This window comes from Amphibalanus amphitrite, unplaced genomic scaffold (assembly GCF_019059575.1).
Source record: "Amphibalanus amphitrite isolate SeventyFive unplaced genomic scaffold, NRLGWU_Aamphi_draft 000224F_arrow, whole genome shotgun sequence".
Taxonomy (NCBI): Eukaryota; Metazoa; Arthropoda; class Thecostraca; order Balanomorpha; family Balanidae; genus Amphibalanus; species Amphibalanus amphitrite.
Genome location: NW_024881719.1, coordinates 668,625 through 676,272, shown reverse-complemented (window position 1 = coordinate 676,272; position 7,648 = coordinate 668,625). Strand labels below are relative to the sequence as shown.

Sequence of the window (7,648 nt, the reverse complement as noted above, 5' to 3'; positions counted from 1 at the left end):
ACAAATTGGTTCAAACACGGTGTGCAAAATAAATGAACATTTCCTAACGAATGTTTCCTAATTCGTCAAAATTTCATCCTCATCTGTGTGATGATGGCAAAAAAAGAACAATGCAAACCACATTTTTAAAGTTAAAAAGAAAAAAACAAGGAAATAAAAGGTAGCAAATATTTCCATAGGCGAAGGCAAGCAAAATAAATTCAGGCACCCAACTTCCACATTCAAATCCCTTATCTGGATATTCATCTCCAACGGACTTCCACGCGGCGGTATACGTTGGACGACCTTGCGCTGGGTTCCATTTCCATACATCACACACAGCGTCCCATGACGGCCGGTTCGAGCCTCACTTGGACCGACATTATCGTCACACCGCCGTCACCGGCCGTGTTATTACTGTCGGCGACGGCGTTATCGACGATCGGTCATCGTCGGCCATCGCTGGCCAGGTGTCAGACGCAGCGGACGGCTACACAGAGCGGGCGAAAGTTAACTGTGGGCCAGGTCCCAATCGAGCACATTCCAAACTGGGAAGGTCATATCAGAGCCGAATATTTTTTTTGCTTGCTCCCTTTTTGCGAAAGCAAAAGGAAGTGTTTATTTGTCCTTTGACGTGTAGCTTGTTATTGATTTAGTTGTAGCTTGTTGAAATGAATTAATTGGCAAGACATTTCCAATGTGCGTGGTGTCGAACACTTTTTGAGTTTGTATGTAGTGAACGCTCTCCATTCCATTGCCACCATGACTTTACCTGAAGCATGCCCGATTCTTATCTTCGTCAGTCGGCATCATACCTTCTTTCATACCCCTAAATCACATATCTGCGTCTGCAAGTCCTTTTCTTATCCTCCCTTCGCCTGTTACCATCCTCCCTCTCCCTTAAATCTCCCTTTTCTCTCACCTATCCCAATCCCTGCCTTCGTCAGAGTCGACCGTTTCCCATACACGTTCCATACGCGTCGGAACGGTAGGCGTCTTTTGGAACGACACCTTCAAGGCCGGTCGCAGGTGCCCGGAGCGCCTGACCTACCACGGCCGCCGTTCCCGCTCCGCCGTATGACCCAATGCCTGTATGTAAATATGCGAGCCATCAGTTTGGCCATAACTGTGCCGTAAATATGGTGCTAACATCGCCGTCACCGCTGCTGGTGGTGGTGCGCCGTCTGATGACATCGTGGGGCCGGTGCTGAGGGTGAGGGGAGAGGAGAGGAATCTCGGAGGATGCAGGTTACAGCGATCGAGAAACCGTCTTGATATGTCAATTCATGTTGGCTTGTTACAGTAAAAAATGCAATCCATGTCTTCGTAAATTGCAAGCATGTGTATTGTGTGGGACACAGCCAATATATTTTTTTTGCTGTTATTTCAATCAGTACAGTTTAATACTTAAACATACCATAGCCGCAAACAGATGTCGTGAGGCAGCAGACCATTGGCTGTTTCTTTCATTTCACCCTCGTCCCAGCAAATGACCAATTATCTATCTGGTCCATCCACCCGGTGGCGACCTCACGCTGAGCGGTGACGGTCGGTCGGCCGGGGTTGTTAGCGCGACACCGCCGGGTGGGGAGGAAGGGGCGCGCGGGCCCGCGCGGCGCCGGCCACGGGACAGGGGCGCACCCGAGGTGTTTACCAGAAACACCATATTTTGTCCGGCGTCGTCCCCTCGCGCCCCAGAGCGTATGAGAATGCCTCTCTGTGCCCTGTGTCGGCTGCCGTCACACGCTGTCATATCGATAAAGAACTGAGTGGTAGCCGGTTGGGTGAATAACCCCCACTGGGCTGGTTAGCCGGGAGGGGACCCGGGCCGCTTCCCTCTGTACTCCGGGTGTGTTTGTCGAGGTCTGGGGGCGGTCCAGCCGCCAGGTGTGAGCCTGTCGTTGTCCCCGGCTGACAGAGGCGCCTCTGTGGGTGTCCCAGCCCCCAGCCGAGGGCAGCAGGGGTCAGGGGCCGGTCAGAGGTCGGCAGAGGGGTAACCGCAGTCCGCAGAGGGTCGTCCAGCCGGCCGACCCGCAGTGGTAGCAGCTGGTATGGTCCGGTAGGTTGTCAGGACAGAAAACAAGCCACTGTTAGCCAGCGATCGTTTTATTATGCGATCACCGCGCCATTGTTAGACCCAGCGAGATCTATTACTAAGGTCATTCCAAAGTTGATGAACGTTTGTTCTGGAATTCATAAAAGCTGTTTCGCTTGTTCCCTAAGAGAAAGTAGAATGGGATGGATGTATGTATTTCAAGAGCGAAAACACAATTGCATCAAACTATTGGCATCGCACAATGAACGAAGTAAAATCAGTACCGTCTTTGGACTGGAGTCACGTTATCGACAGAAGCAAGCTCTTGACGAGAATGTGTCACTTTGGAGCTGTCTTGATAAAATATTCGAATGGCTCATAACATAACTAATGGTGCATTATTGGGCACTAGCATATTCAACTTTGATGTAGCTGATGCTATAAGACACGTTCATCTAGTCTGATGCAAACCGAAGTTGCTTGCACAAACTGCTTTTTTGTACATAGCCCACACTTACTTGTGTTCTTAACTTCTTCGACAATTTCATCACAAAAGTCAGTGCCAATAGAAGTTCGCCTAAAAAGACAATATTCTCAATGATTTTTTTAGCCAATCCCTGCTACCTTTTTTACCGTCCATTTTCGCTAATGAAATGGTTCCTGCTAATTGAAACCCGTGGAACATTTTTCACTTTGTCTTTAGTTCATCTGTGGTGAAAAATAGCATGTAAAAACATTAGAATGATAAGTCAGTTTGTATGGCCGCTGGCGGCAGGTTTGTTTTGGTGGTTCATCACTCACACTCGAACCCAGGTAGCTGCACTGCCGCCCTCCGGAGCTGATCATTTCTCTTTGGAATGACGAAACAAGAATATATGGAGTCTGGACCACCGCGTCGAAAGGAAGAGGCCGCAAGGAGGGAATGGATTTGTAGTGCACTGCCTCTTGACTTGACCTACTGGCACAAGTGGATAGTTGATCCTCTGGACGCTGTTTAATCGCAATGCAGTTTTCTAGAGGTAATCAATGCCTTTCTAACTGAATGAAAATGATGCTGAATTTTGCATGGGCGGATTTACAAATGTGAAACGCCTTTTCCTAAAAGTATTGTAGCAACAGAAACCTGCAAGTCACGATCCTACTCTGAATGCATCTGCCAAACTTGTTATCTGCCGGATTGCCCTCTCCTCGGCAGACCCCAGGTAGGTGTGTACGACGGTACGGTCGCCGCTACCCCTCCCCACCGTCACCGCTGTCCCTCTCCAGCGTCGCCAGATGGCGCCGTCCGGCTCTGAACGAAACGACACCGGTCAGTGAACATCTGGCCGTAGCCGCGGGTGGCAGACGGATGCCAGAGTGGCAGACGGTGCCGCCTGTATCACGGCAGGCGACGCCAGGTGGTCACAGGCGCTGCCGCCTCGGTCGGTCCGCCAGCAGGCGGGTGTTCACTGCCCGCCGGCCGCCGCCAAACGCCGGCGATCGCGCTACCCAGTGCAGGTCCACTGAAAGTGATGGAGAGGGTTACAGGTCTGCAGGGTGGCAGTGATGGACCCGGGTAGGTCTCTCACGGTCGCTGGTCGCACGGCCGGCCTGCAGCGCAGGAAGCAGAAGCCACAGGGACGGGTGTGACTCAGTCTGAGACGGGCGGTAATTGTGATTATGAGGGACCGGGTCCGGAGTCTCACGGCCGGGCGGGGCTGGGGTCAGGTGTGATCGAGTGCCCGTGCACGTGGCCAGCCCGCCCCTGATACGCTCATAAGGCTTTGTTCTAGTGACATGCAGGAAAACTATGGTCCCTATAATATGTCATAGGTAATAAGCAGGTAGGGTTACGACAAAGAGGGCTGGGGTGGAACAAGGGTCGTTCTCAACACAGAAATGGTTTTATTGCTACTGTGACTGACACAATGTGGGCTCGTATACCATTTGCATACCGCTGTACAAGGGCGAGACATTCTTATGTGAATAAGACCTGTCAGACTGCATAATGCATATGAAATGATCAGAGCGGAGCCTTTATTGGTGCGCCCGTTTTTCGTAGGAATTCGGTAAGGACGAACGATAAGAGTAAGACTGGCCACACTTTTTAGCCTAACGAACACTTTTGTGACAAAATGTCAAAAGTGCCGTGCCTAAGTTCTAATAAAACGACATACCCCGTCGTTATTACCCAGCCGGCAGCTGTCGGGCACGAAATTCCTCCAATCTATAGCACATAGCAAGTTTTCCATTTTATGCCACCATTACGAGAAAGCAGCTGTCTGTCCCTCTCCCTGCCCTCCCTTGCATTGTCCATCTCCCAGAGCTGTCCGCTACAGAGCCGAGCACCGGGCCCGTAGTTCGCGCCCTGTCCGCTAGGTGGCTGTCCGCGGCCGGTCAGCTCAACTCCTGGAGAGTGACCATCCGTCGTCCGGCGCTCACGGAGTTGGTGAGGAGTGCGGGTCGCTCGTGCCGGTGAGATTCTCGCACCAGGAACTCTGCACGTGGATAGAGAGCGTCTCGAGTGAGGTGGAAAACGTGCCGCTGCGCTGCGTCCGGAGGTGATACTGCGCCGACAGCGCGGTCACGACCTGCCCACAGCGGAAATCGGAGAGTGCTGCACCCATCACGTCTGGTGCCAGAGGTCACACCGTCGGAGACCTACCGTGAGTTATCATGCGAACTTCTCAATCGCTGACAGTGTCCCCCGCTGCTGATATGATTTCCCGCTGATGCTGCATGTTTTTGATAAATACTGGAGAAGAAATGGAGGGGTCAATGTTTTGATAGGTCCATAATATTTATGTTCCGTATTCGTCCATAGCAACACTGGCTTCTGTAGACTTTTCTGCTGATACTTAACTCTCTCCCGTCCAGACACACACCCATGAGTCAGGTCATCGCCGCCCTGAACTCCTTTCTGCTCAGTTCCATGAAGGGCTCCCCGCTCCCCTCTCGTGCCGGACAGCAGCCCTTCCCCTCCGCCTCCGCGCTGCACGCGCACCATGCAGGCTCATCAGGCAGTCTGTGCACGTGCTGACGACGTCCCGGGCTGGCTGCCAGCTGCGGACGGCTGCGGACGGCGCCGGGGTGCAGTTCAAGTTCTAGCCAGCGGCTCCGCCCGCGGTGGAGCCCTATTTGGCAGCGACCGTCTGCAGTCCGCCGGCGCTGGGTCCGCCCGCCCGTCCAGTCAGTCTGAGGAGAGGGTGGTGGGGATCGGTAGGGTCGCCAGTGACATTGGCGGAGGTCACACCGGGTCACGGCTGCCAGATGACGCCGCCGGACCGCTGTATACACTCTGCTCAGAGTGGAGGATTCGGGTCAGCTGAGCGCGCACCGTTAGCGAATATCAATGACTTCATGCAACAGTGCGCGGGATGAGAGGCGGCTTGGCTCGACGGCTCTGACGGTCACACGCTGCCCCGTCACGGCTGAGGGGACGGGCGCTCATACAAACACCAAGGCACAGTGGGGACCGGGTGCAGTTGCATTGCAGACAAACACTGATTGGGAGACGGAAGAAGTTGCAAGCAAGGACTGAGCGATGAGTCGGGGGCAGATCAGACAAACATTAGATTGGCCGGGCATTGTAGGCGAGCACTCAGTTACGGTCAGAGAATATCGGCAGCACCGATACTGTTAGGAAATATTGCAATTCGCAAGCAACCACCGGAGCGCATCAAGTTTATTAGCCGACAAACACAACCAAACATACCGGGGCCAGGTGTAAAGAAACATCATGGGGACCGGGTACATATTTAAACAAAGCATACAAACAAAGACATGCCGAGATACGGCTATGGAAGTCGCAGAAAAGCACTAATAACAGGCCGGGACAGCGCGGTGGGAAGACAGAGCCGCTCGCAGTCCCGGGACGCGGTGGCCGTCATCGGGTCAAGGAAATGCCGCCATCGCAGCCGCGCCACTGCTCAGTAAACGGGCTGAGACGAGGTCGAGGTGATGATGCTCGAGAGGTAGCGCTTCAGTTATAACGAGGGGCACAAATAGTACAATCTCGCCGCATCATAATGCTTCGGTGAGCTTGAAAGCCCCATTGGGTGCTTCAGGTCCGCCCCAGCCCTGACCCTGCGGAGCTATACTGAAACTGTGAGCCGTGAGATTTCCTAGAATGCATTGACGATTTCTGATAAATGTTCGATTTCCAAAAAAAAAACTGTCTATACGAGCTCATTTACGTGCCACATATTAACAATATTGCGGACCTGCAATGAACATTGAACAATCTTGTGTCCTGCATGTCAAACTTTGCTATTATGTGATTAATAATTATGCAATAATTATGATACGTATATCATTATATCACCATCCTAATAAGAATCCAAACAACTTCGCGCAGTTCTGATTGTGTTGTTGGTCTGATTCGTGGGATCCCCTTACCACAATAAGCTCCACACCTGCTGAATGCAGAACCTGGTACACACGTAAACACAATGGGCTTTCTGCCTTGTATCGGCGTCACGCCACACGGTTCCTTTCGATTCCGGCGTGCACTTACCCATGTCCCCGGTAACGGTGTGCATGGACTAAGCATGGCGACATTAGCAGCATGTGGTCACTTTTCCTGCTATCGGAAGGTCACTTAGTCAATTTTCCGAGGATTAAATACGTTTCGCTGCCGCGTCGGCAGTTCAGTTGACGTCATGTCAATTGCCGATGGTAGACGGGGATCGTTTTTAACCGGTATTGCCATCATGAAGGAATAACAAACGGCACGCAATATTCACCCATTACGTTCAGTGCAGTGTATTTCAACGGCAGCATCGTGAAATCAAAGACATTCAACATAACCATGGCAAAATAGCTTATGGTCAATACCCCACTCTGATCTGCTATTTTATTCGTTCCAGAATATCTAGCATGATGTCCGATACCGCCCTACCCCCGGGCCCCCCCCCCCCCCACTGCCTTGCTAGTGTCATGCACTAAACCACATTATGACTTTTGCCACAATGACCCATCAATAATAATTCCTCGGATCCTTTGAGGGGGTCGCTGTCCATCCCGCTGCTCTCCTCCACCGTCCGTCCCGCTAACCCGCTGCCCCTCCCGCTAACCCGCTACCCGCTGCCGCTCACGCTGACCCGCTGACCCGCTGACCGCTGCAGTATCACTGCTGGGCGCTGGGCGCTGGCCCCTTATCACCTCCCGATCGGACCTCGTCGCCGGCCCTGGCCGACCCAGCGGGACCGCGTGGGTCGTGACGCACGTGAAGTGCTCGTTAGCCGCCGTTTCATGGCTACTGTCGCCTGATCGCAGCCCTTGTATGTGTGTCGAAGTGCTGGCCTGGCTACGTCAGAGGGCGGCACTCTGGCTTTGTCACAGCGCGGCAGCCTGGCTGTCGGAGGCGCACTGTGCTGCCCGGCCCGGACTCCCGTAGCCCACTGTGATGCTGCTTGTGATGTTCCTTGTGCACGGTGGAAATTTTGCAGTCTTTGTGCGTAAAAGGGCCGCAGTTTGCTACGTGGAAGGGCGGCAGCCTACGCACACAGTGCGCACCGCGCTGCCAGGCTAGGAGCCTAGTGAAAATGCGTCACTCACAGCCGGTATTGCTCGTCGAACTCCGTGAAACAGGGCCACACGCAGCTGGCGCAATGTAATTAGCAGTCGAGGCCACCGTCGAGATGGTCTGTTTAT

General features: G+C 53.1%; 1 protein-coding gene across 1 annotated transcript in view; it reads left to right on the top strand.

The window, feature by feature from the left end:
• The first annotated feature begins 4,403 nt into the window (after window positions 1-4,403).
• LOC122385588 overlaps window positions 4,404-7,648 on the top strand; it is an 82,676-nt gene continuing 79,431 nt past the window's right edge. Inside the window, exon 1 of the mRNA XM_043373958.1 lies at window positions 4,404-4,659. The gene's annotated coding sequence lies outside the window, so the exon portion shown is untranslated. The remainder of the gene's footprint in view (window positions 4,660-7,648) is intronic.